At 46.1% G+C, this 26666-nt stretch overlaps 1 protein-coding gene across 1 annotated transcript in view; it reads left to right on the top strand.

The window, feature by feature from the left end:
• Nucleotides 1-16788: 16788 nt before the first annotated feature.
• The window catches only part of LOC118226121 (E3 ubiquitin-protein ligase RNF152-like), a 34443-nt gene continuing 24565 nt past the window's right edge, over nt 16789-26666 (top strand). Inside the window, exon 1 of the mRNA XM_035415454.1 lies at nt 16789-16948. The gene's annotated coding sequence lies outside the window, so the exon portion shown is untranslated. The remainder of the gene's footprint in view (nt 16949-26666) is intronic.

Here is a 26666-nt window from a genome sequence, read left to right as displayed (position 1 = left end):
CCCCCCCCCCCCCCCCGCGCTACGCTCTCAGGACGGACATGCTCCTCCTCTCTCAGTCTTCCTGGGCCGCTGCTTTAGCGGACCCTGCGCGGGTCACCCCAGGTGGGGGGGGGGGGGGGGGGTGACCCGTGCAGGGGGTCCAAATGTTTAGAAGCTTTTTTGAAAAGTAATTCTGAGACTACAGGGCGCTGGCTATACACTGTGACTGTCAAAGCTTTAATTACAAAGAAAATAAATAATTGATGTTGTATGTATATGTGCATCAGTTTAATTTTCCTCAAAGTTAAACGGTTTTTAAAAAAAAAAATTTTTAGAGAGAGTTGAACCTGTAGGGACCGCAGCACAGACACATTCTCCCTTCTGTTTTGCTGCAGAGCAACATCAAGATTCACACCGCGTCTCTTCCCCCGACTGACTTACTCGGTTCCGTAGCGTTGAGAAGCTAGCGAGCTGGTCCTCTTGACCTCAGATGCTCTTGTCTCTAGAGCAGGAATATCAAACCCCGGTCCCGGTGGACTGCAGGGTCTGCAGGGTTTTTTTTCTTTTTTCTTCTTCTTCCAATCAGCAGCCAATTAGGGCCTTGTAAACGAGGCGTGTGTCGCTGAGGCGAGAAGCGAGACGGGAGTTTGAGATCCCTGCCCTGGCGCGCGCTGAAGGTGAATTTACTGTGCGGATCCGGTTGACCTGACGTCCGTTGTTGGAATTCTGAGAAACTCTTGGCGGCTGAGAACTCGGGCGAGAGGAGGGGAGGGGAGAGGGGAGGGGGGTGGGGGGGGGGGGGGGGGTGAAGGGGGGTTCTGACAGTGAGGGCAGCCTGGCCATTATTTGGCTTTGCTTGTCAGAGCTCTGACACCCCCCCCCCCCCCCCCCAATTACTATGTACCCCATTGTTACTGCTTGCCTCTGACAAGGGGAGAGGCACAGTAGCGTGTGATGCCAGGGTCCATACCTCCAGTCCTGGAGAGGCCGATCCACGTTGCCGGTTTTTTGTTCCAACCAATTATCTTCGCTTCCGTTTACTGACCGCTATACAAGCTACGCTGGTTAACTCCTTTCCACGAGCCACAGCAACATCTTTAGGTTGCACTTGCAGTCCGCGGCCGTAGCTGGGTGTTTATACAGATGTTGAGATGTCGAAATACGATTGAGCTAGTGAAATAATCAAGAGCAGAAGTTGGAGCAGAATCCCTAAACGGGTTCAGCCCTTGTTGCGCACCGCTGCTGTGGTGTATGCATTACACAATGTCCTGTAAAACGAATGCATTCTTGGCATTTGGCAGATACTCCTATCCACAGCAACTTACGCAACTTTACATCGATGCCATGCAAAATATAGTAATCAGCTGGATATGTGCTGAAGCAATTTTGGTTAATTATGCAAGGGGTACAACAGCACTGTCCTAGTTGGGAATCGAACATGTGACCTTTCTGTTACACTCCGTAAACTTTATGCTATACTACTAATGTAGAAACACTATCACTCTTGTCCATGCCTTTGTCAAAACTTGCATTACAATGAAGTGTAATTGTGTTTAAAAAAAAAAAAATCTATATAATGCTCAGGGTTTATCTGTGTAATTATTTGTTGCTTATCCTTGTCACCTCTGCATTGAAAAGAGTCAGTTTGTCATGCTAATAATGCATTAGCAATAGTGGGACAGATCTGCTCAGTTTCTTGACAGAAACATACATTTTAAATGGGACCTTATCATCTCTGTCTTGTTTTTTTTTTTGGTGACGATATTTCCCGAATAACTAAGTGTATTATGCATCCAGAAAGTCACATTTTCGAGCTGTAGATGTGTCAGTGCTGAGTTCTGCTCTTTAAAAGTCCAGAGGACACATTATCCGTGTGGAGTGGAGGGGGGGGGGAGGGGGGGAGGGGGGCCGGTACTATGGAGTGGCCTAATGGGGGAAGTGCACTTGAGTGCTATCTGAGAGCACGGTATTCACAACAGCGAAAGGGGTTGCCGAGGGCAACACCTTTGATATTAACGGTGCCCTGACATTACTTCTTGCTTGTTTTTCTATGGCGTCCATTTGCAGCTCCAAAGCCCTTTTGCCAGGGCTGCTAACTGAAAATTAATTGATGGAACAAGTGAACAAAATGGTGGTGAACACACACACACACACACCCACACCCACAGACACACTCATACACACATCCACAGACACAGACACAGGCACACACACATTACTTCCTCAGTCTTCGCCACCCTCACATTGCCAACAGTTAAGCAGCCTATTGATCGACCGGGTAGTCCTGCTGCCTGTGCTGATATCTAGTGCATTACCACTCTCAGGTGCTTCATTTAAGACACAGATGAGCCGACAGGTCCATACAGTCCTGAACTGGCTGCCGACTGAAGGGAAACCATAGAGACCGGCGCACATTAAACCGGCGTCGTCGAACGCCGTGAATTTCGGGCGGCAGTGAGCTGCGGCGATGGGCGTTGGGTCTGTGATCCAAAAGTCTCAACAGGGTTGAGTCGGGGAGCTATGCCGCCGCCCTCCGCTGTTCTAAATATTTCTGCATTCGTAAGCAGCGCTTAGTCTCCCATGACACGGGTGTCGGCTGTACGGAAGATAGCACGCTAGGCGATTAATGAACACTGCACAAAGTTAGACAAGGAAACGGAATAGGTTCGTCAGACTTATCTGAGATATAACGAGACTTAAAAAAAAAAATGTTACGGAAGATGCCATTGTTGTGCAGTCGCATTATTTTTCTCTCACAGCTGAAGTGTTCTTGATAATTTATTTTGCTTTCTCTATCTTGTGGGCTGGCGAGCCATATGCTGGGGTAATCGAGTGCAATACTGCCTCTACGCAAGGTCAGCCCACAGCACGGACTACCAGCCAGGACCCAGGGAGCCTTTTGCAAAACAAAAACAGCAGGAAGTATTTCACTGACGAAAAAAAAAAAAAAAAGGAACACATGTACCAGGAGAACGGGCGGCTCCCACACACTACAATATGCTCTCGCACATTGCTGGAAGCTGGACCACATTGTATATTTTTTATGAGACCAAGAATATATACACATATATATATATATAATTAAAAAAAAAAAAAAATATATATATATATATATATAAATAATGTATGTCTTGAGCCAATTAAAATGTTTGCAGGCTCACATTTTCTGTTTTTTAAAATTTACATTATACATATATTGTTTTTTTTAAATACACAATATTTTTTGCCATCGCAAATTTAAATAGCGTCCAGTTCCGTAAAACATCCCACATGTTAACAATGTACTGTTGTGTACTCCAGTTCTAAAGGGCAGTCCCATATCCGTTACACAATGGCACGGGTTCAGAAGTGTTATCTGTATGCATTTGAGTCATCAGTACAATGAAGATATTCATTGATAGTCATTGGATCAATACTGTCTCTGAACAATCCATAGTGTAGAAGGTATATTTCTGGACTTTACCTTGAGCCTTTTCTAACTTTACAAGGTAATCCAGGAAGGGCTCCTATATCACGGTTCATTCCCATTTCATTTTCTCTTAAATTGATTATCTTGATTTTCTTTGCCTTTGTAAGAAGGGGCTGAAGTGTCACTATCTTTAATACTCAGAGAGCAATGCTGAAAACTATGCCCCGCTTTGCATCCTGGGAGGTTTACCTGAAGCTTGTTCATCACTCCTGAGATATGCATATATGTTCTGTAAAAAAACAACAACCATTTGCTGAACAAAGCCCATTTGTCTGTCAGTGTTCCTATGTTGAAGAGAGGAGGCTTGCAAGGGAAGATTATAAATGTCACTTTATAATTTATATATATTTATATAGTTATAAATAATATTTTATACACACAAACAGGTGACAAATTAAAAGAAACCAACATAACGTATCTTAGTAAGGTGTTATTCACTAAATACTTCATGTCCACACAAATTTTGTTTCTTGCTTGCAAAGTGTCACTTAAATTCTGTTAAATTTATTTGCAGTCTAATTGGGATGGAAATCACAGACTGAGGGGCAGAAGTATGGCTTAGGCGAGAAGCACAATCCTCTTAATTAGGTGGATTTAACCAGCGAATGCTGCTTGGGGGGGGGGGGACTGTCCCTTCACCTCCTCATTTAAAGAGGATGTGTGCTGCTTTATAATTGGAAACGCACCACTGTGCGCCCTGGGGGTGCAGTGTGCACTCCGGGGGGGGCCAGTAAAATCCCTGCGGAATATTCTGGCGTGAAATGATGATGTCACGTTGGGCTCCAGCACCCCAGGTAGGTGACCCCTGCATCCCTGCACAATTACGGCACGATTTTTTGAGGGGCCCCATCAGTCAGGGCCCCCATCAGTCAGGGCCCTCGGGCTCATCCTAAACTGTTCACCCCCCCCCCCCCAAAAAAAAGGTGCCTCTGCTGTACATTAAGCAGGAATTATTTAACACTGTTTATTCACGCAAATCTATTCATTTTACTCAGAACACGCTATAAGGAGGAAAAGAAGCACGCAGAACCACACAAATGATCCATCAGATTGAGGGGTGCAGGCATAGGAGGGAGGCGGTGGGGAGGGGGGGTGGGAGGGAGGCGGTGGGGAGGGGGCATGGGAGGGAGGCAGTGGGGAGGGGGGGGGGAGGGTGGCCTGCCAGTCATAAAAAAATTCTAACAGGAAAAGTTCCGTCACAACCATTCAAAAAGTCCACCAATATTGATAAAACAGCTCAAATGCCACAGGATGAATCCTAGATTAACTGGAAAGGTCCACAGAGAAATTCCCCGTTGCAGTGAGGGTCGCATTTTTGTGTCTGATAAAGCTTTCGTGTCTGATAAAATGTTTTTTTTTTCCCTGTCATTATACACACAGAAAGGCTGGAGAGACCAGGAAGTTTATTCAGATTTCAGGTTTTTTTTCCCCCCCCTCAAAAACACAAAAATGCCTCTGAATTGTTGCTGGTAGCTCCAGCAGGCTTTGGTATTCAAAACCCTGGGATACGGGCTCTAGCTCAGTTGACAAAGGCACTGTCCGAGTTAAATCAACACTGGACATTTTACTGTGCGTAGGTTAGGCATGGCTAGTTTATTCATCAGTCAACTACGGGGAACATTCAGTTTTCTCCTTCAGGGGTTCCTTCACTGCTACCTAAATGGCTCAAAACTATTTAAAAAAAGTGCCCAAAGGTAACCTGTGACTCCTAGTCGTAGTCAACATGCCCAGACCATCAGGTACGTGAACCCGTTACCTTACCACTTACATTCCGACTGACTATTCACTGCTATTTTCACCAAACACTACTTCCACCGATATCCAAATCGAAACTTCACGTGTACGACTTTTGTGTTTTCATCTGTAACATGCTTCATTAAAAATTTTCCCAGGGATCAGTAGGGGGTTTTCCTTCTTTTAGCGTCTGAAGAGTTTGAACAATTTTCGGGACCTGGAGTCTACTCGACCCACATCTGGACACAAAGGGAGACTGTGTATGAACGCCAGGCTGCAGCTCTGATGGGTTCCCTCCGTATCTATGTATCCTGAGGCTGACAAAAATATTTTTCTTATTCATTTTTCCAGTGTGACCCGTTCTGGGGGGGGAAAAAAGAGCACGGTTTAGAGTCCAGATAAATAGATTGCTTGTTTTTTATCTCTTCTTGTTTTAGAAAAACCTGCTGCAGGCAATCCACCAGGGTGACTTCCCTGATCGAAGACAGGAAATAAGTGCGCTGACCTCCAACACAGATAGGATCCTGGCCTTTCATCCCTAAGCATCTCCTTTAAATAAATAAAGTGGTATGAGGTGAGTAATGCAAAAAAAAAAAAAAAAAAAACTGCTGTAGAATTCAGTAACAGGGAATTGGTTCTAAATCAATACATGATGCAACAGAATGAACAGAGGGGGGTATGAGAGATTAGCAACGCTAATCTGCATTCAGGAATAAGTGAGTCATAGGCTGAAGCCCACCTCCTGTAACACCCCCCCCCCCACCCCCCACCCCCCACCCCCCAGGACAAAACAGCGGCCGACGCCATGGGAATAATGGATTTTTGGTGTTTCGTTTCAGCGTCAAAACAATGAATGGGCGGGAGCCAGGAAAGTATGACATCACAAAGTTAAAAGGGGCCCCTGCAAGCCATTCGGGGTGGGGTGGGGGGGCATTCTGGGGAAGTAAGGAGGAGAGTTGAAGCTTTTAGGCGTGTGCCTTGTGGAGAACAGCAGTCAACAGCAGGTTCCAATGAAGGGCGTTCTACAAAAACACCCCCCCCCCCCCCCGCCCACAAACTTATTTGTAAGTTTTGGCCCATCCCAAAAAAAAAAAAAACCCAAACTCTCTCTTCTCTCACAAGCATGCTGAGAGCATCGAACCGCAGCTAAGCTGGTTCAGAGCGGCCGCTGGAGGGGACTCAGGTAGCTAAGTGTCGGGCTGTACTGCCTAATGAGAGACAAAACCTCTCCAGAGCTCGCAGTCCTGAGGAGATTTGTCCTGTCTCAGACGATGCACGTTTCGTTCGGAACGGCTGGATAAACGCCTCGTGTAAGGACACCGCTGCGCCGAGAGGTATCAGGGTTTAAAGCAACCTCAGTGAACCTGGAGGAAACGAGTGTGTGTGTGTGTGTGTGTGTGTGTGTGTGTGTGTCCCTTTATCCCTTCAGCAAAGACATTCATCTCTTTCTCTTCAGCAAAAGGATGCGGAGTGCAGAATTCAAGGCGTGTGTTTTCACTTTTTAAAAGTGGATTAATGAATCAGAATGAGAAACGGAAACACCTTCAGAATGAGACACGTCCCATGATGCCTTGGGTGACATGCAGATTTGGAAATGGAGATTCAAAGATATGATACGAACGTGCTTGTTTACAAGCAAACAGTGTAATCTGGGTTCCTGGAACCATTAATTTTCTTAATTTTTATTTTCTAAAAAAGGTGCTGTCAAATCAATAGCCCCTCAAGGCCCACTGTGACAGCTCCTCACCATAGCAACAGCTACAGTAGCTATATCCTCCCCCCCGCCCCCGCCCCCGCCCCCGCCTCTTTTTGGGGGCTTGTGAAAAGATGTTATTCATGTTTAAAACATGAGTCATTTTCATTTCTCAAACCGCATACGTAGGCTACTGTACGACACTTCATGGCGGCACCGTTTCAGAAGGCTCAAACACTTTGCCAGCCGAATTACTGAAATCATTGATCACTCCTAGCCTGGGAGTTTGGGATTAATCAGGCCCGGGCTCATCCACAGAGAAAATATTTAAGGGAAGGGGAACAAAATCTGCATCTGGAGAGCGAGATATGGGTGTTGGAACGCGGAATCTGGAGCTGGCGGATTTGCAGCCTTTGAAATCGGGACCCCCCGATGAGAATGCTTAATAAACTTTACCCCCCCTTCAGTAGTCTTCCGCCCTGAAAAACGGCTTTCTTCCTCCATCTTCCCAGCATGCAATGGCATTTCAAGGTGTGTCCTACAAGCCGATCTGACATAGCGCTGTTCGCGTGAAACGGAAAAAAAGACAAACACTTCTCTTGCTGCATCTGCGGTGTTGCTGCACTGCTATACGCTAACTCGTCTTAAATTTGTATTTCGTGGTAGCTTTTTAACACTTCTGAATTCAATATTCTGAATTATATCCTCAATATTATTACGGTAAATTTCATTGTGGTTTGCCAAAAGACCAAAACAATCCTAAAGACTGCTACATTTCCTCCACAAATTATGCACTGCCGCACCCTGGGCTTTGGTATATACAATGCTTTTAATATCTTTTTTTCCCTTACATATTTGCACATCTTTGCATGAAAACTTGTTGGTGCTTCTGCTGGAATAAAGAACGACGTTTCTTGTTTTTCTTGTTTTGTTGTAACCCAAAAACGGCGGCGACGGCAGGTCTGATTTTCAAAGGTCTGATTTTCAAACGATGCCGTAGCCGTCCCGCGCTGGGTCCAGTTTGGAGAAACGGGGGGTTGATGGCCTGTAATGGGCCCCATTCATCCCTCCGATCACAAGTCTCTCCATTAGCCAGGATAATCAGCCACTTCTGATGCAGCGAATGGCTTTTGACGAATGGACACAGAATGAGCGTCTGGTTAATTTATCGACTGACATGCAAAATTGCATCCGAGGCAAAAGGGCTTATCAAATGAATTTTCCCGGAAGATGTAAATTATTAACAGAAATGTTTACAGCGCTTTTTCCCCTTGTAAATTAATATTGCTGAGAAATATCACTATTAATTTTTTTTTTTATACTAGGAAATATTTAAACCCTGCATGCACCCCTTACATCTGCTATTTCCTGTGAACGGACTGTTTTACATGCTGTTTTACATACGAATCTTTCTCACCCCCCCCCCCCAGTCTATTGTAATACAAACGTGTCATATCAAACTTGCTTATACTGAGAGGGCATAGAGGGAGCGGGGCTTTGAATTCTGGGTAATTCTGGCCGCTGTGTAAAGGCTCTGGAAATAAAAGGAGAAAGAAAGATAGATGTAGCACCTCGAACCCAGTGTCAGTGAGATGAGTCACGTTTATTTACCAACTGCTCTAACTGGCCCATAACGTCCTGGTAAACATGGACTCAGGTCTGAAGACAGTTTGGGCAATCAGTAGCACTAATTGTTCAGTTAATTACCTGGGAGAAAAGTAAACCTGGGCTGGATTATGGCCGTAGCAGGGATCGCAAACTTAAGTCCTGGAGGGCCAGGGAGTCTGCTGGTTCCTGATGTGTTCCTGCACATACTGTAAGTGCTTCATTTAAGTCAGTGATTGTCTAAAGATAGTCTGCACACCTTGTTTCCAAGGCCTAAATTGGCTGCTGATTGAAAGGAAATCACAAAAACCAGCTGTAGCCCCACGGGACCGAATTTTGAGACCCCTGGATTACAGAGTGTAACTGATACAGACACTACCTGAATATTATACGGGGTAGTACATGTATATTCAAATCTGGCCCTCGAACCCAAATCCAGGCCTGATTTTCTTGTTTTCCCACGTAATTAAATGAAAAAATAATTCTACAGATTTGCCAGACTGATTGAAACCTGACTCCAAGGATAGGGGAGGGTGGAAAACCAGCAGTTCTGTTCCCTTGAGCACCGTGATTTGAATTCCAGGGTTGTAGTAAAATACAGAAGTGGAAAGTCCAGGTGTCAGAAAGTAAAAGTCCTACCATGTGCTTCTTCCATCTTTGAACTTTCACCGGCTTCACAATTTAGTTCTACCTCCTGGCTGAGGAGTTGTACTAATGAGCAAATCCAGGTGACTGGAACAACATACTGGGGTGAGGACTTTTACTTTCTGAACCAGGATTTTCCAGGATTTTCCACCTCTGGTAAAATGGTTTTGGAACTGGAACATACAGCTCTTGTGGCCTCAGTTCCCAGGTGTGGAGGAGCCTTGGGGATGACACATCCAGCTGTGCAAATGGACTGTGTGTCAGAAATGAGAGTGGCTCTGAGTATTAGCATCGGCTAAACGCGTGAACGTAAAAAACAATGTAAATCGACGCTGAAGGACGTTTGCGGCAGGTGTCACATGATGCGCACGGGCCCACGCGCCACTGCGCCATCGGGACAGGGCTCTCATTATGCGTAATGAAGTGCGCTACCTGTTTACCACGCGAGATAAGTGGTGGAATGAGTCACTGTTAAAAACCTAGAGGACTGTGAATGGGTGTAAAATCGGATGGAGATGATAACCGCCTCACTGAAAGCTGCGACGTGTCCTCTGATAACGGTAAGCTAATGGGAGAAGATACAAATTCAGTTCTGTCTGCTTGCTGTCGAACAGGATGCAGTGATCCTTGCTATCGCTCCTCCGCAGATTATGACGATTTAGCAGCAGGAGATAAAAGTCCCCTTTCGTTTGTTTATTTTTCGAAATGAGGCACATGGATCATTGCTGTAACGCCTCCTCCGGTTGTGACTTGTAAACGGAAGAACATAAAGCTGTCATGTCTGCCTGTTTGCGAACGGGACGCTGGGATTAGCTGTTGCATCGGGGGTCGCGCGTCTGCGTGCGCAAAGCCGTGTTCTGTATATGGGTGAACATTCAATGTGCTGCTCTTGCGACGTTGAGGATGGGGGGGCAAACGCAGAGGCTGTTTTCAGACAGTCTTCATTCCTCACTAAGATAACAGGGTCTGGCAATACATTTGTATTTACATTTTACGCATTAAATGCTACCCTTAGAGCGACTTATACATCTTACATACTTTTTACATTTGCGTTGGTGCATAGGCTATTTACAGAATGAAGGTCAACTACTTGATCAAGAGTACAAGAGTGGCACTCCACCTGAGAATCCAACGGACAGTTTCAAGTACGGTTTCCTAACGATTACGCAATACTGACACCTGATGCATTCGATCAGTTCTTCCACATTGTGTGAACACTTAAGAACAGCAGCACCTCAGAACAACCCATTTATATCTAATCAAAAATGTATTAAATGAACTGACATCCTTTTTTGCAACATGAGCTTAGGTGACTTCAATACAGGTGTATCTGTCAGACTCAAAGTCAAATTTCCCAGAGATAATCCAAAAGTGCACAGAATCTATACAAATGAAAAACTAAATCAACTGCTAAATCATTCAACTGCCAACCAGTACTCAGACCATATCTCTTGTATTTATTTATGGTTTGCTGCAGGAATAGTTTTGAAATGGAACATAAAGACAGCCAAATGGCAAGATAACTGAACACGCTATTCAGTGAGAAAACATGACAATTTTACTTTCTGCCAAAGAAAATCTCTTTCGATAACACCCCCCGCCCCCACCCTCCCTGAATGTCAGAGTGATCCATCTTCCTCGCCCAGCTGAAGGTGTCTGTCTTCCAAAAAAGAAGAAGAAGAATAAAAAAATCCAGAATAACATCCTCATATACTGGAGGAAACTAACAAACAACAAAAGAGTCCCATCATGCCTCAGCTTTTGCACACGACCCTTAAGATACTCAGTTTGGCTCATTATCCTTTGGGACCATCGGATTGGTGTTTTTAGGCACTTTTCCCATTAAATCAAGAAGTGGATCACAACAGGAAGTACATCTTTACTAGGAATTTAATGGACGTAGAAGAACCCGGATGTGTGTGATTCCCAGGTGTACTGATAAATTTACCATTTTACTTTGTTTTTTTTTACGGTTCTGTTTATGGCTTCTTATTGAGCACAACAGGTATTTGGAATCTCTGGATGGAACTAAGAGGATATTGTTTTAGAAGGAACTCCATTACATTTTGATTCATGTGGCGTCGCTGAAGGGAGTTCTTTGCTGAATTTCAAATCAACCAGGCACTGCCAGACACATGCCTTCACAGGCTAAGCCTTGTCTGGCAAATCATGGCCAAAGTCTGCAATGAAAGAGAAATTAGATGCAGACAACAAAAATGTCTGACATACGTCTGGAGCAGGAATTAATTTTCATTGCAACGGTCATATCCACGAAGCTGAATACATCGCAGCCCTGATCCTGAGAGTATGTGCTGAATAAACAACTTACTTTTGGCTGTGTTTGGAAGCCAGCCTGGAAAAGGTAGAAACCCTCACACACACTCTCTCACACACATTCCGTCTCCCTCTCTCTCTCTCTCTACACACATTCACACACATTCACTATCTCTCTCACACACGCACACATACAAATTCACTCTCACACACACATTTACACACTCTCACACACTCACATTCTTTCACTCACACACATTCGCTCGCGCTCGCTCACACACACGCTCATACACACACACACACACGTGTGCATTCACTTACTCAGTCAGACACTCACTTGCACACTCTGTCTATCCTGCTGCCTTTCTTGTCTGTTTCTTGGGTGAAAGACTCACCCACTCTCTCACTCTCCCAGAGGAAGTGTCTCCCTTGGCAGGCACTACCAGCATTTCACCACCAGAGGGCCAAAACCCCTGCAAAGCAGTCAGCTAACAAGCAGCCCTGTCATCTTTTGCACAAACAGACCTGCAGCAACATGTTTTCCCAACAAATGGACTCACAGCAGTTAACCTTCAAGAGGCGTCAAATTCAAACCGCTATTTAACTTGCAGCTCAGTGAATTAATTAAGAGCAGCTCGATTCGCAGCCGTACGTATACAGCACAGGGCAACATAATTAGAAAAAACGTGAATGAATTACCACATGAAATCACCCTTCCACTACCTGCTTCTGGCATGTGAGTTATAGTCGTGATTCCTGTACATGCAGCAATAGGACGTTGGGCGGGATATATTTTTCGAAATAACGGCATGTATTTTATATATTTTTATAACTGAAAACCAGCTCGTACACTGTGGACAAGGTGTCATTTTATTTATTTATTTATTATCTGAGAACTGAATGCTCATTTACTGTGACAATCAGGGGACTGAAATTGGGCAGGGAACGCATGGCATTGAGCAGCCAACCAGATGTGGTGGGGCTTTTTACTTGGCCAGATGTGGAGAGCTTGTCTGTGCGAATTAATCGGGATTCCAGGTTTAACACCCCCTCCCTACTCTTTGAAACTCCCTCCCATCTCTGTCCCATCATGTAATGTTTAAGCACCAGTACTGCCCTGTTCTGTAATCTGCTGTGCACTGAACAGCTCAGGAAAAGAGGGGGTACAAAATGGTAGAAATGTGGCTGCCTACAGGTCACCCTGAAGTTTGCAAATAGTTAGAAAGACAAACTTAACAGTTCCACTGTGATAAAGTCTACAGCACGTCAGCTTATTCTGTACAAAAAAAGAGATCGTAAATAGAAATGTGTTATCCTGAAAAAAAGGTTTAAATCAATAAACGCTACCTCTGGGCCATTTTTAAAAAATGTGTGAACCGTTGTGTCCTATTAAGCTCAGGCAGTGGTAATTACTGTGGCACACAGGAAGTGATGGTGCTGTTGGGCACATCAAAGAACCACAGTGGAGGTTCTCGGTTTCATTTTTGTTTTGCTCGCCTCAACGTTACCTTGTAAGGCTGTGAGGGTGTTTTCAGTAGGCTAAATGCAGGAACTGCAGAAACCCGCCACCCACTACAGAAGTATACAGACTCTGCACTACAGTAAAAACGAATGGCGTAGAATGGGTGATTGGGTACCGTGAATGGATGGACAGGTGTTTGCCAACAGTGCCAAGCTGGACCGGGTTGGCACGCGGCCGCGGCTGGCCTGCTCTCCTGCCTTGCTGTTTGATGTACGTAACCTGGGCATTCGGAGAAAACCCCCCCCCCCCCCCCCCCCCCCCCGATCTGCCCCACCCGCCCCACGCAGTAGTCGTTCCACAGTGCCGGAACATTCCGGTCGGCTGCTCTGACCCCTCCGTGGGGGACGGAGACCGACCTCCTGTTTCGCGACTCCGGTTCCGCCTCGAGCAGCGGCGGACGCCTACGCTTTTCATTCGAACGCCGGGGATCTCGTGCCGGGGAGACTTAGACTCCAGATCGCGCGGCCGAATGAAAGAACGTGAGAGAATTTCTCGGTTAAAAGGAGGCTTTGGTTTTTAAATAGAAATGGTTCAAAGACACCCAATACGTGTCAGATAGATTCAGCTCTGAGGGATCTAGCGGCTCGGACTTGTGGAAACTTGCGACTTGTCTGTCGGTGACTCATCCAGTTTTTTTTTGTGTGTGCATCGTTTATACTTTGACTTAGTCTCTTACAGATAATTGCGATCGTATTATTCCTAGAATTATCAGCAGCTTTTCGGTTGATGCCCAGATTTAACCACAAGAAAGACAAGAACCGGCAAGTCAGCATTATCCTGTTTACTGTTGCACAGCCCTTCTTGGCGTGACACAAAATGTGTGAGTAGCACGACAGACAATAAAACAATCGATAGAAATAAATACCTGCGTTCTTGCGTGACCGAAAACTCCTGAATAACACACAGGCCTACCTCCGTCATTGTCGATTGTAATCGTAAAGTAGTTTGTCGTTTATTAAATGTCGTCGTGCAGTGACAGGTTTGGTCTAAAAACGAATCGATTTAGTACGCCTGCGGGCACTTGGCCTGACCCCTAGACCAGTCCTGGGAGGGCGCAAACCGACCTGGATCTGACAGCCAATCAAACGTTTACGCGTCCGCGCGAGTGTTGTCATCGTCTATGCTAGCTGAATGGCGAGCGGGTTAAAAAAAGATTAACAGAAACAACCACAAATGAAGAAGAAGAAGAAGAAGAAGAAGAAGAAAGTACTGCATGCCATGCGATGCCAATCGTACGAAAGAATCCGCGACGACAGACGTCTGCTTCGAACAGTGCTGCTGCAGACCAACCAGGACCACAGTGCCCTTCTTCTTTGCGCTAACGTGCTAACGTACTCATACGCGCATTACACACTCCCGCACGTGTGCGTGCGCGCACACACACACACACACACACACACACACAGACACGCAAGAGATTCAATTTGGCACGAGAGCGGAACACTATGTTCTGAGCGTGTGGGTACAAAGACCAGGTACGCACGCCCAGAGTAAAAAGTACAGTGTTACACCTAAACGGGTACAAAATGTGTTGGTGCGGCTCCCTGTTTGAATGACAGCCAGTAAAACACACGGGCCTACTGCTTCTTTAATATTCGTACTGCCATTTTCGTCACAAGTATGTGCCCTTTGGCAATGACGCCCGGAAGAGACTGTCTAAACAAACAAGATAAGGAACAGCATGTGGACTGACACGTTAAAATATATGTACGCCAATAATCGCCCTCACCACGGGTAATGTTTCACATGAATGTAATGTTTTGTTGGGTGTTCACATGTGGTTTTGGACGTGTGTCATTTTAAACATTTTTTTGTTGTAAGCGACTCGTTCGTCTTTAATGACCACAGCGAGCCAACAGTTGGGTTTTAATGGCTCATCCAAAGGGTGGCTTGAGGGTGGATGAATGAAATGAGTTTCGTCTTTGGACAGCAATCAGACGGGGCGGCTAGATAATTGCCCTGAAAGACTGATGGCTGACAGCTTACTGAACAAGCTGCTTGTGAGCGGCGCGGGTGAATCACTGGAATGGTAAACAGACTCTTGTTTTGTTTAAAAAAAAAAAAAAAAAACAAAAAAAAAAACTGTAGCTCCTGTGTGATATGACTCTGCAGTAATTTCTTTCATTTTTAATTGGCTGATCTGTCATTCAGAAGTGACCTATCATTTCAAGTGTTCAGATCCATACTGCTAATGAAATGCATCGGGAAATTCACAATGGATTGGTTTTTTGAAAACACACACACACTTACACACCACACACACAGAGTACACGTACACCACACACATGCACAACAGACACACACACAAACTACACACACACATGTGAATGAACTCTCACACCACACACACATGCACACCACACACATGCACGTGAACACGCACACCACACACACACGCATGTACATACACACCCATTCACGCGTGTGTGCACACACACGCACACACATATATGCACAGGTACAAACACACACTCAGAGGCACACATGGTCTGCTTATTATGCATGAAAATCTTGTCACAAATGCAACATGCAGGTACTGTACTTTCAAGTTCACATTGTCGAGGAACCAGTGTGACAGGAAACTGCTCATGGAACGTTTGTATTAAACATTTTCAAACATGCTATGCCCTTCGTGCAATGTAATACACTCTCACAAAAAAAAGAAGAAGAAGAAGAAAAAAAAAACCACCAAGAAACACCAATTTAGCTCCAGTGTGCCTCTGAGGTCCATTTTATGCTAACCTGAGCAGCTGTAGTTTCCTTGCAGTGTCCCATAAAGGGTGTCTCGAATGTTCTGATGCCCACAGCCCACCTAATGAGCCGTTGAATTATCAGTGAGCCACCGCCGTTAGTAAGAAATTGCTGCGTTTGCAGCACTTATTGGAAAGAGCAGCCCTCCCACACAGCAGTGTCCCTCGATTAGCGGCTGACTGACTGACTGGCTGACTGACTGGCTGACTGACTGGCTGACTGACTGACTGGCTGACTGACTGGCTGACTGACTGACTGGCTGGCGGACTGACTGGCTGGCGGACTGACTGACTGGCTGGCTGACTGACTGACTGACTGACTGACTGGCTGACTGACTGACTGGCTGGCTGGCTTCCTGTAGTAATGACATTCCATTTCTCTGAGAATGAGGCCTGATTTAAACTTTTTTTTTTGCATGTTGCTCATGTTTTTGAATTAAAAGGGAAAAAAATTGCCATAATTGACTCAATTAGGCCATACAGGCTGGTTCTTTTTAGCCTTTTACACCATTCCTTTTCAGGGTTCCAAAAATTGGTTCTGACCCATGGTTCAGGTACCGTTCCTTGGCCATACTGAAGTCTAGTCCAGCGCAACTGGACACAATAACCTTCTACGACTTTTAAGTGAAAAGAAAAGAAAAGCACCCCAAGCAAGAAAAGTTAGTAGGCCTATTATTATTATTATTATCAGCTGAAACAGATGGTACAAATTGTTTTAGAAGATTCACTTTTCTTCCATATCAGGTCCTGATGTCTGTTGTCATTAAACGATACTCATATAAAATTCAAATTGAAATAGTTCGACTGAGCCAGGCTTCACTAACATTAATAATACATTCTATTGTCACGGTTTCTATGAATACATATTGCACTAATATCCGGTGGTCATTTCCCATCCACAAATTATTGCGCACTGCAGCGGAGTTCGTTCCCTAATTTTGTTCGTTAATTTTTTCCAAACCGTGACACACTTCAAAAAATCAGTGGAAACGGGGAGTTCGATTTTGGAATGTTAAACAGGGGGCGTGGTTTGAGGCAGTGGGTGGTCTTTTGGAAGAAGCTGATCCGCCATTGGTAAAACTAGAGAGGTGGGAGGGGTTTTATGTAGTTGGTTGAAACAAGAGAAAACAGAAACATTTGAGGCAGACGAGGGAGCGCACGCCTTTGCAAACCCAAAGCAAGCTTCACATGAAGACCTAAATGCTGCCTAACCAGCCTGCAAAGAACGAATGTGGATACACCTTAATATGCTAATGACTTGTGAAAGGATTTTAAAGGTGAGCTATTTTCATGTCGTCCAAAGCATTATTTGAACGCGTGTAGATTAGCTATATAAACAGGGCTAACAAACCGAATGTATCTGGCTACCTAGGTAGCTGTGACGGTTTAGTTTTGTCTTTGGGCTAATTTATCTATGCACCCTATTCTAGAGATATTTAATAGCCAGCCTACATAACGGCTATTCTTTAAATGTTTCTAGCACAGCAAAGTTAGCTTACTGTAACAGGAAATGTCACCCTGATATGTCTGATAAGCTGCACAAGAAATTGCTTCCTGCACTAGGGCATTTTTTGTTTACCTCAATGTAGATCGGTACCTACCCCACTGAAACAGAGTAAGTTTTATTTCTGAAGTCTTATCACAAAATGCGTTTGTCTAAGTGCGATATCCTCTGCTTGCGTTTGATCCAAACTTTAATATGCTGCGATTTAGTCAGACTTTACTAAACATAGACACAATGCTAATAGAACAAACCTCGCAGGTTACCGTGTCGAGCATAACTCGCACTATTTGGCATTGTCACAATCATTTTCATTTATGTCTATGAAATCGCATTTTTTTTTCTAAACACGACGCGGCCTGACTATGCGTCTGCAGCTTTCTTTCGTAAACAAACAAGGCGCAGATCCAGAAGAGGAACGTGTTATTATTCGTGCAGTGCCGTGAGATCGAGCCCTGACACATTTACTGCGAGTGATTAGATTCAGGGTATAACAAAGCTAGTTCGCACTGGTGCCCTCCTGTCTGTCGGACAGACCTGAACACGTCTCCTCGGGTAGTCTCGCTGCCTGCGAAGAGAGAGGACATACGATGACATAATCGGGTACAAGAGGAACGCTATACAGTACATTTCGTATCATTCACTACTAGTGTTTTTTTTTCTGTTATTGGCGTGTTTTTTCACAAGTCTCAATCTTTTTTATTTTTAAGCTCAGTTTCCTTATTTTATAACTGTAGCAATGCCCATCTGTTGGTAGGTTATTCAGCAAATGTGTTAGTTGTCTGCAAATATGAAAAAGGCAGCATTATCACCAGTAATCCTAAAATGCGTACTTTAGGTTTAGGAATAATCTCCTAAGTAATTTGTTTTTCGATTAACGATTGACTGAGGTAGCGCTAAATGTTACCGCAGTGAAATATGGGGGTTTTATCAGTAGAATAATTTCTGTGTCGCTTGTCTCACTCGTCTGTACTCAGTAGCCTATTTTCTTCGGAACGGGGGTGCAGTTTATTGAACGAGTTACAGCGTCGTTGTAATGTGCCAAGTGTCTGTAGGCATCGTCAGTACGCAATGAAGACATCCGATTTAACGCTGGTCGCTGGTCTGATCTGACGGCCTTATTCCTGAAAGGTATTAAGACGAGTTTAGGTGCGAGTGGCTCAGTTGAGACACGGAGTCTGTCTGTTAGCTTTATCCTCATTTAAACTGGAGTGATGATTATTACAGACCTTGCCTTATGACGAGCTGGCAAGGGCGACTGCGCGGCTTCCGTCAAATATCGGTGGCTAGTCACCTCTTCCCTCTAAGGATTCTGAACACAAAGCAGAAAGGAAAGAAAGAAAAAAAAAAAAACAGTAATGCATGACCGCTCAGGAGTTTAAGTATCGTTATTATGCCCCCGGCCCCCACCCTCGCGTATTTGCATTTGCTTTTTCACCAGGGGTTTGCTTAATTAAGTGCTTCCATCTGTTCGAGCTCCTCTTCAGTCCAGATCTGCCATGTATGGGGGTTATTCCAGACTGACCCTCAGCAGCAGTCACATTTGTGTGGTTTTTGTACATGCACACACGCATGAACAGACACACACACGCACACACACACACACACACACACACACTCAAAGGGTAGTGCTACCTGCTGTTCAAAACTGGTGGGAGTTAAATGGCATGGGTGTTCAGGGCTGAATTCACGGCACCTAAGAATGCACTTGAAAGGAGCCATGTAGCATCAGTGGGTACCTTGCACACTGCACATCTCACACATTGTACATTTCACACGTAGAACACAATCCCCCCCCCCCCCCCCGCCCATGGTGACAGTTTCTGATCTGCTGCCATTTCGAACTGTCATACATTAAAAAAATAAAATAAAATTCTCACTGTCCTGGAAATGACGTAGAGTGAGCCGGTGGGGTGGGGGTGGGGGGTGGGGGGTGGGGCGGCGCTGAATGTCAGGCCCGTCCTGAGATTGGGGGGTGGGACCCCATCAATGACACAGTTGTACTCTGTGCTTCTGTGACCAGGAATGGGCAGTGGTTATGGGTCCTCGAAAGCTCTGGCACATCAGAACTGACTGGCAGGTAGTAAAGGCGTGGGTGAGAAGGTCATTGCCCTGCTGTTAACTGTACACTGTTCCTGTGTGTGTGTGTGTGACAGATGGGGGGGACGATGGTTTTACCGCCCCCTGGTGGTCATGTAAAGCGGTGCGGCGGCTAAGCTTTACCTGCACAGCCACATCAGAAGTGAATTTGCTCCTAGCTTAGTTCGCCAGGTCTAGGCTGTACCTCTCCGCTTACAAGCCCCCGGGACGACACTTCAGATAGACTCCGCCCACTTTTGGGCATGCGACCAATAGTTTCTCAGCAATTCCCCATCAATTAGGTTGAAGGCGGGAAAGACGAACATAAATTGTGGAGACGCATGGAAGTTGTTGGAGGGAGAGTGGGCGTATGGTAAATGCACACAGCTGTCTGACCGCCTGACCGGTGTCTAAACTGGCGTGCGTTTCCGTGCTACAGTAAGTGCTGTTCCTAATCGGCACGGCAAGGGCGTGTTGAGACCTCTGACGACCATCTGCGTTCGCAGACTTTAATTTATTCTTGAAATGCGAAGCTCCGCTTCGCGAGGAAGTCTTTGCCGATCTAAAGCCCTCTCTGCTTTTTTTTCTCTCTCTCTCTGCTTTCCTTTTAATTTTTCTAACTTAATTAATTAGTGTCAGTGGCAGCTCATTTGGTTCGCATGGCTGCGACAGTAGAACTATAACAGGGCTTTGAAACCTGCAACCTGATCACTGGTCACCTCTGCACGCTGAGCTGACGCTGGCTTAGATGCTATTTAGGTGTCCATTCAGTTGTGAATCTACGCATTGGAAGATGCGGAGAGTTTTGGGCTTGATTGTCGTCTTTAGCTCAGAAGCTCATTGCATTACATTACAGGCATTTAGCATCCAGAGCGATACGTCCGGATATATACTGAAGCAACACAGGTTAAGTACCTTGCTCAAGGGTACAGCAGCATTGTCCTGTCTGGGAATCGAACCTGTGACCTTTACGTTGCAAGACCAGCTCCTTACCCATTATACTGCACTGCCGGTTGTAGGATGGTGGGACTGTTTTGCTTCTTTGTGTGGCGTGACAGTGTGGGTGAGTTCCGTCCCCAGCTCGGAAGCCGGGAGAATTCGCCCACGGGCCGCCTTGCCGGCGAAGCCCGGTGGGAAAGACGAAGACGGCTGCTTCTCTTCCTTTGTGTTCCTGTGTTGCCTGCTCAGAAGACCCGCCTGAGCTTTAACTGTGCAGCTCGGGCCGAGGCGGGGGTCATCGTATTTCACTGCGTTTAATTATTTCGGCATTAAATCAGAGCTATTGATGTCCGGTGTAAATGGAGACAGGCCGTCGGCCATTTCTTCTTCCCGGGTGACGATTAAGTTTTAAGATGGCGTAAACTGCCGTCGATAAACTTGGCACCGAGGAAGGGGTCTGAATGTCGAGCGCGCTGTGAAGTCAGGGAGTTCCTCGATTCCTATTTATTCACTGGGTTTCACATTCAGAGTCCCACACTGCCTTGACCACCGCAAGAAAGGTCTCACCTACTGGTGAACAATGGGTGTGGCCTGCTCTTTTCTGATTGGCCAGGTTCTCTCAGCATTATCATAGACTCTCAGCTCAATAATTTCCAGTCAGTAAGGATGGTAACCGTTTTTTTATTTTCGTCTAAACATAGAGACCTATTTGCATGTATGAATTCCACTGGTAGCGCATAGTGGTACTCTCATTTGAATTTCAACCAGCTTTATTGACATTATGTAAGTCTGTGCCAGTTTCCGTTTTCACATTTGGTGGTTGGGGGGTGGCGAAGTAAACAAGTGCCTTGAAGTTGAGAGCACAGAAGCCGTGGAATATATTTCCTGTTCAAAATGTGTCTTCAGTATCGCAGAGTTTAATTCTTCTTGGCATTTTATTTAATCCTTTTTTTTGGCAGCTTCGGAGGGACTAGAAACTTTTCAAGATCAAACTTGGGTTTTTTTTCAAAGCGTTATTGTTGCATCAAAAAGAGGTTCTGGCTGCCTCCAGGATGAGGCTGACATCGTCCTTTTTTCCTGTGACAGGTTTTGATATTGCAGACAGAGGAGTCTTGATCTCTTTCTTTAGACATATCTCGCTCTGTTTTCTGTGCCGCCATTGGCTGTGAGTTTTAAAATCCTACAGACGACATTGCCACTGAATGACCTACATAGCTGTGTTTGGCCTACAAAACTGTAGCCTTTACCATACAGTATATGCCAGAGGTGACCCTGACCAACCATGTTAGAAGTTAAACCTGAACACCTTCCACCGTGGATTTGGGTGCTTATTCTTGAAACGAGTCTGGTGTCCGAGCTGCAGGTCTCTGGTCCAGTGGCTCGATTTGAAAACGAGAGGAAGTGACATCACTGGACAGAGGCAAGGCCTTGACACAGCGATGAGAGAATTGATAGAATCAATGGCGTTAAGCGATTTAAAAAAATATTTTTGGTGTTGATGCTGTTAAAGCATTTCTTGTTCTGTTGTGAAATGAGTTGGTCTACCCCGAAGGCAACAAAGACTCAGAGTCTGACACCAGCCCATTTAAAAGCAGCGTTTTTTTTAAATCTGCAGATTGTTCTACAGATTAAGTCATTTGTTTACTCATTCTCATGGGGTAAAAAAAAACAGGCTTGGTGCGATGGTGCCTAGATAGTCGCTGCCTCTCCGTCTTCTGCTTAGCGACTGTTTTGATCCCCCTCATCGCTTTTTCGGATCTCCCCGGTGCCACTCCCTCATTAATTCTCCATTCTGCCGTTCCCAAAGCGGTGGCAGGTCTGCCGCCACCCCCCCCCCCGCCCCCCCCACCCACCCGGCAACCCTGCTTCAGCTGCCCCGAAGCTTCACGTGAGCACCCAAGTGTTTTCCCCGAGGCAGGTGGCTAATTGGCTTCCATCTGTTGGGAGAAGTGGCTGCACCGGATTGGGAATAATTTGTGCTTGGGGGGGGGGGGGGGGGGTGGGGGGGTGTGGGGGGATGGGATTCTGGGAGATCTTACCTTATTGATTTCTCACACTTTGAACATAACGTTTTGCACTGCCTAGCAGGATTTATTTTGTTGTGTCTAACGTCTAAACTAAGTGACTTAAAACAAACAGGAAAAAAAAGGTACTAGACTAAACAAGCAGTATCAAAAGATTTGTCTTGCTTGGAATAGTTGTGATTTCCAAAGCACGTACTGATGTATGTTTATTGTCAGTTGGAGGTTCTCCAGTGCAGATTCTGTGGCGGGGGGAGGAGGGCATTACGTGGTTTTAAAACTTTGGAGCAGTTTTTCTTTTTTGTGCCTGATCAGTAATTATAACGCTTCCTCCGTGTGAGCTGACGGCTGAGCTTCTGTGACGAGTGAATCCGCGAAGCGAGGAAATGAACCGGTGCCTTCCATTTGATTAGCGTCTTTCACCTGAGATGAAACCGCACATTATCATACTGGAATGTTATTGCGGAGATAGTGCAACTCCGTGCAATGTGGATGAAAAAACAAAATAAAGAAGTTGGCGGGGAAGACTGGCAAATCCTGTTACTGTTTCAGTGCCGTCGCTAACCTGAAGTTCTCTGGGACTGTGGACGCAGGCTGTTCTTCAGAAGGATTTATTCACTGTGTTATATAGCTACACTGCGGTTTTTCAATAACCAAATTTCCACTTTTGTTTAGGTTCAAAATCCCATTTATCAGTGTTAGTGGTTCAGTACGAAGCTTGCACCTTCTTAAAGATGCGTCCTTACGAATTGTTGTAAGTGTTCTGGTGATTGGGCGATGCAGTTGTGGGTTATGAAGCTTAACACAAGCCTTATAACCCTTATTAGTTTAGGGAACGAGCCACTGCTCTTGCTTTGGCAGCCAGGGTTTGTTGTAGACGTGCTCAGCTAACACAAAAAGGTTCCGGAACGTTGGAGAAGGCTCCCGTGAGATTCCTGTTTTCTTGTCAGACTGACGTTCCCCGAGCAGTCTTAGAACATTCTAGTGCTCCAAGCAAGCTGAGTAAGGTCAGAGAAACATGCTTCGGGCATGTCACATGCAAACCTATTGGCAAAGTCCACTGAAGGGTATTATTTAATCATGAAAGAAAACATCACGGAAGATACCGGCTAAATACATTTTAAGAATGGATTAAAATGGAAGATTTTGTTTAAAATGACAGAAATGGTCATGCACAGTTAAAATTCTTTATTCAACTACAATACCACTCTCCTTGTGGCTTAAAAGTCCTTGTGACAATTTAGTCAGGAAAATGGCAAGCACTGTTCGGCTGAACGACTTGTTCTCATCATTATGTTATATTATGTTATGTAAAAGCCGGTGTTCAAAGGACTTCCTGGAAACTGGACTGAAGAATCATCTCTGAGTCCACAGTCACTTTCCTTGCCAGAGTTACTTAACAACAGATGCAATCCCTGCCCTATTTTTTCCTTCAAAAAAAGAAAAAAAAAAACACAGTGTTCTGACAATTGATCGGCTGCCAGAATTGCCCTTCTCTAATGAGGTGAAGGTGCGGTATCTGGCACTGAAAACGGAATGGAATTTATTTTACAGAGGCAAGGTTGGCTACGCCGGGTGTGAGCAAGCCCTCGGGCGAAATGGAACGTGAGGTTTTCCGCCGGTCGGACAAAAAAAAGCTCAACCCTCAGAACGACATTTGTGGATGGAAATGCAGAGAGGGGGGGCGTTACAAGGCCAGATAATCAAGGTTACTGCTACCCCCTCCCTGCCAATCCCCCTCCCGCCCCCCCGCTTTTTTTGTCAAAGTTATGGTACAAATTGAGGCTGACCCTTGGGAATTCTGACAGTACAAATCGAGGTTGAGCCTTTGGAATTCTGACAGTACTTTGGAATTCCGAGGTTCAGCCTTGGGAATTATGACAGTACAAATCGAGGTTGAGCCTTTGGAATTCTGACAGTACTTTGGAATTCCAAGGTTCAGCCTTGGGAACTCTGACAGTACAAATCGAGGTTGATCCTTTGGAATTCTGACAGTACAAATCGAGGTTCAGCCTTTGGAATTCTGACAGTACAAATCGAGATTCAGCCTTGGGAATTCTGACAGTACAAATCGAGGTTGACCCTTTTGGAATTTTGACATACTGTATGTTTGCTTTGCTTCACGCATTTATTTCCCAGCTGGAGTTGAATCCTGTCTGGTTTCTTTTTACATATGCAAAAATGAATACACGGGTGCTTTGATGTGACATTCAAAACTGCTTTTGTGGGATCCGTATCATTTACGAGACCTTTTTTTTAAAAAAAACACTTTGTAGGATTTATAAAACGTAATTATTTTTTCTTTGTCATCATGCAGCCCGTGTTCAGTGTGGAAGACTGACACGACGCCCTGTAGAGGACTGACCAAGCGGCACTGACGCACGCACACCGCAGTTTCAGTTCAGTCGGGGGGCTTTGCAGGTTTTTTTCCATGACATCAGTGATATGCTAAACGGAACGAGCTGCAGAAGACTCCGAGGAGAGCCGCCCTCAGCTCGGGCAAACTCATGAAAGAATTCATGAATGAGGTTAAATGAAATGTGAGGGCGATAACGCGATTCTCGGGTGATGGATAAGATCGGTGGAATCTAAGCGGTCCTGATGTATTTTTTTCCTCTCTGGCAAATCCTTGCCGCGCCTCGGCACCTCGGCCTAGCGGTGTGATCGCCCCCCTGACCTTTGAACCCTGAGGTCAAAGGTCAGGAGCGTCCCCACCAGGAGGCTCTAAAAAAGAAGAAGAGCCAGGAACTCGTGTATATATAGCGTCTGGTTGAGTCAATAAGGACCTGCAGCCACTGCCTGCTCTGCTCTGCTCTTCCAGCCTTTCGGGCAAATTAAGTCTTAAGAAATTAGTGCTGGGGGGGGGGTGGAATAATTGTTATTGACGAGCGGATGTGACAGGCAGATGACGAGCAGGTGGTGTGACCGTCGGCTGCTGATTGGACTCTGGCGACGGAGGCCGGGGGGGGGGCGAAGGCTCGGAGAGACGAATGTTTGCGCGAGGCGCGTCGTTTTCGATTAGCGGCGCGCTCGTCCCGCGCGGCGACGGAGGCGAGGACGGCTTCGAGGGACGAGGGGCGATGCTTCGACCGGAGAACGGCTGCGTCCGCGGGACACTGGACGCTGCGCGGGGGGGCACCTCGGTCCCCCAGAGCGGACGAGGAACGGGAGCCGCCGCCACAGGGACCTTTTTCCTGCTCCTCTCTAAACTCTCTCGTCGGATTTGTCACGGGGACGACCGGTGACCCAGGTCAGATTTTGTAGCCTACTGCTCTACGGAGGCAATCTGTTGCTTCCGGCCAGCCCTTGACTCTCCGTCTGTGACTGTGGCATTCTGCATTTGGAGTTTGACCTTCACTGATGGTTATTGTTTTTAGCACGTTTGGAGGGGGAGGGAGGATGGTATGGTTTATGGAGCTTGGTCTCCATAGCCACCCCTGAACTAAAGCTTGCCCGATCAGTCTCAGAGCTTGATTGGGTCACGAAAGATCTGGCCAACTTCTCCATTAACACCCCGGTTATCTTCTGACTGTGTGAATCTCCTCATGGATGGTTTCATTTTGGGGGGGGTTTCAGATTGTACCAGAGGCAAACAGCGGAACCTTCTTTTTCGATGTTCCACCCCTGACTGAGGCGATGTCGTGAGACCTTCGCCTGTCTGACGCACCTGAGCGCGACCGTGACTTTGCAGCGCTGAGGTGACACTCCCGAGTGCGAATCGCGTCCGCGGGAACTTCGCGCCGAGTTCCGTCTCCACGGTGATGTGGAGCCGAAGCCGCGCCCTAGCCGTTCGTACCGCCGTCCCTGCGTGACCTCACGTAGCGGCGTGGCTGTCTTTTCCAGTTGGGTAGATATTTCTATTGTCTTTATCTTTTTCTCTTCCTCCTTTTTTTGGGGGGGTGCTGTCTGCCTGCGAGCATCTCATTTCATTATTTCGCTTTCAGATTTGATCTGGGGGGCGGTGGGGAGAGGGGAGGGGGGTGAATTTGAATGGCATTTCCCTTCTGCGAAATTGCTTTGCGGTGGCGGCCGATTTTGGGTGCGCTGAAGTCAAGCGGGGTACGTTTTTCAGAAAGGAGGTGGGAGGAGTCCTTAATGAAGCCGTTTTTCCCCCCCCCCTGGAAGCCGGATGATGCCGCTGTGAGCCCCCCGGGCGCTTCGGCAGGACTTCACGGGAACCGCGTTGCCGGGATACAGCTGTGACACGTTGCCGGGATACAGCCGTGCCGTGTTGTGTCTACTTCGGCGAAGAAGTCAAAACACGCGAGCGCGTTGCAGAAGGACGGACGTGAATTGCTGAAACCGTGGTAACGCTGGGCTGATTGGTCCGTAGTAACGCTGGTAAAGTGTAGTAAGTGTAGAGCCTTGGTTCTTTCAACAGAGCCGTACATTTAAAACGGTGCCTCACGCCCTCATCAGTTCAGTAGGCATTATAATCAACAGAAAATATATTGT

The sequence above is a fragment of the Anguilla anguilla genome, chromosome 4 (genome assembly GCF_013347855.1).
Source record: "Anguilla anguilla isolate fAngAng1 chromosome 4, fAngAng1.pri, whole genome shotgun sequence".
Lineage (NCBI taxonomy): Eukaryota > Metazoa > Chordata > Actinopteri > Anguilliformes > Anguillidae > Anguilla > Anguilla anguilla.
Note: the sequence above shows the minus strand (reverse complement) of the source record. Positions and strands in the feature narration are given on the sequence as shown.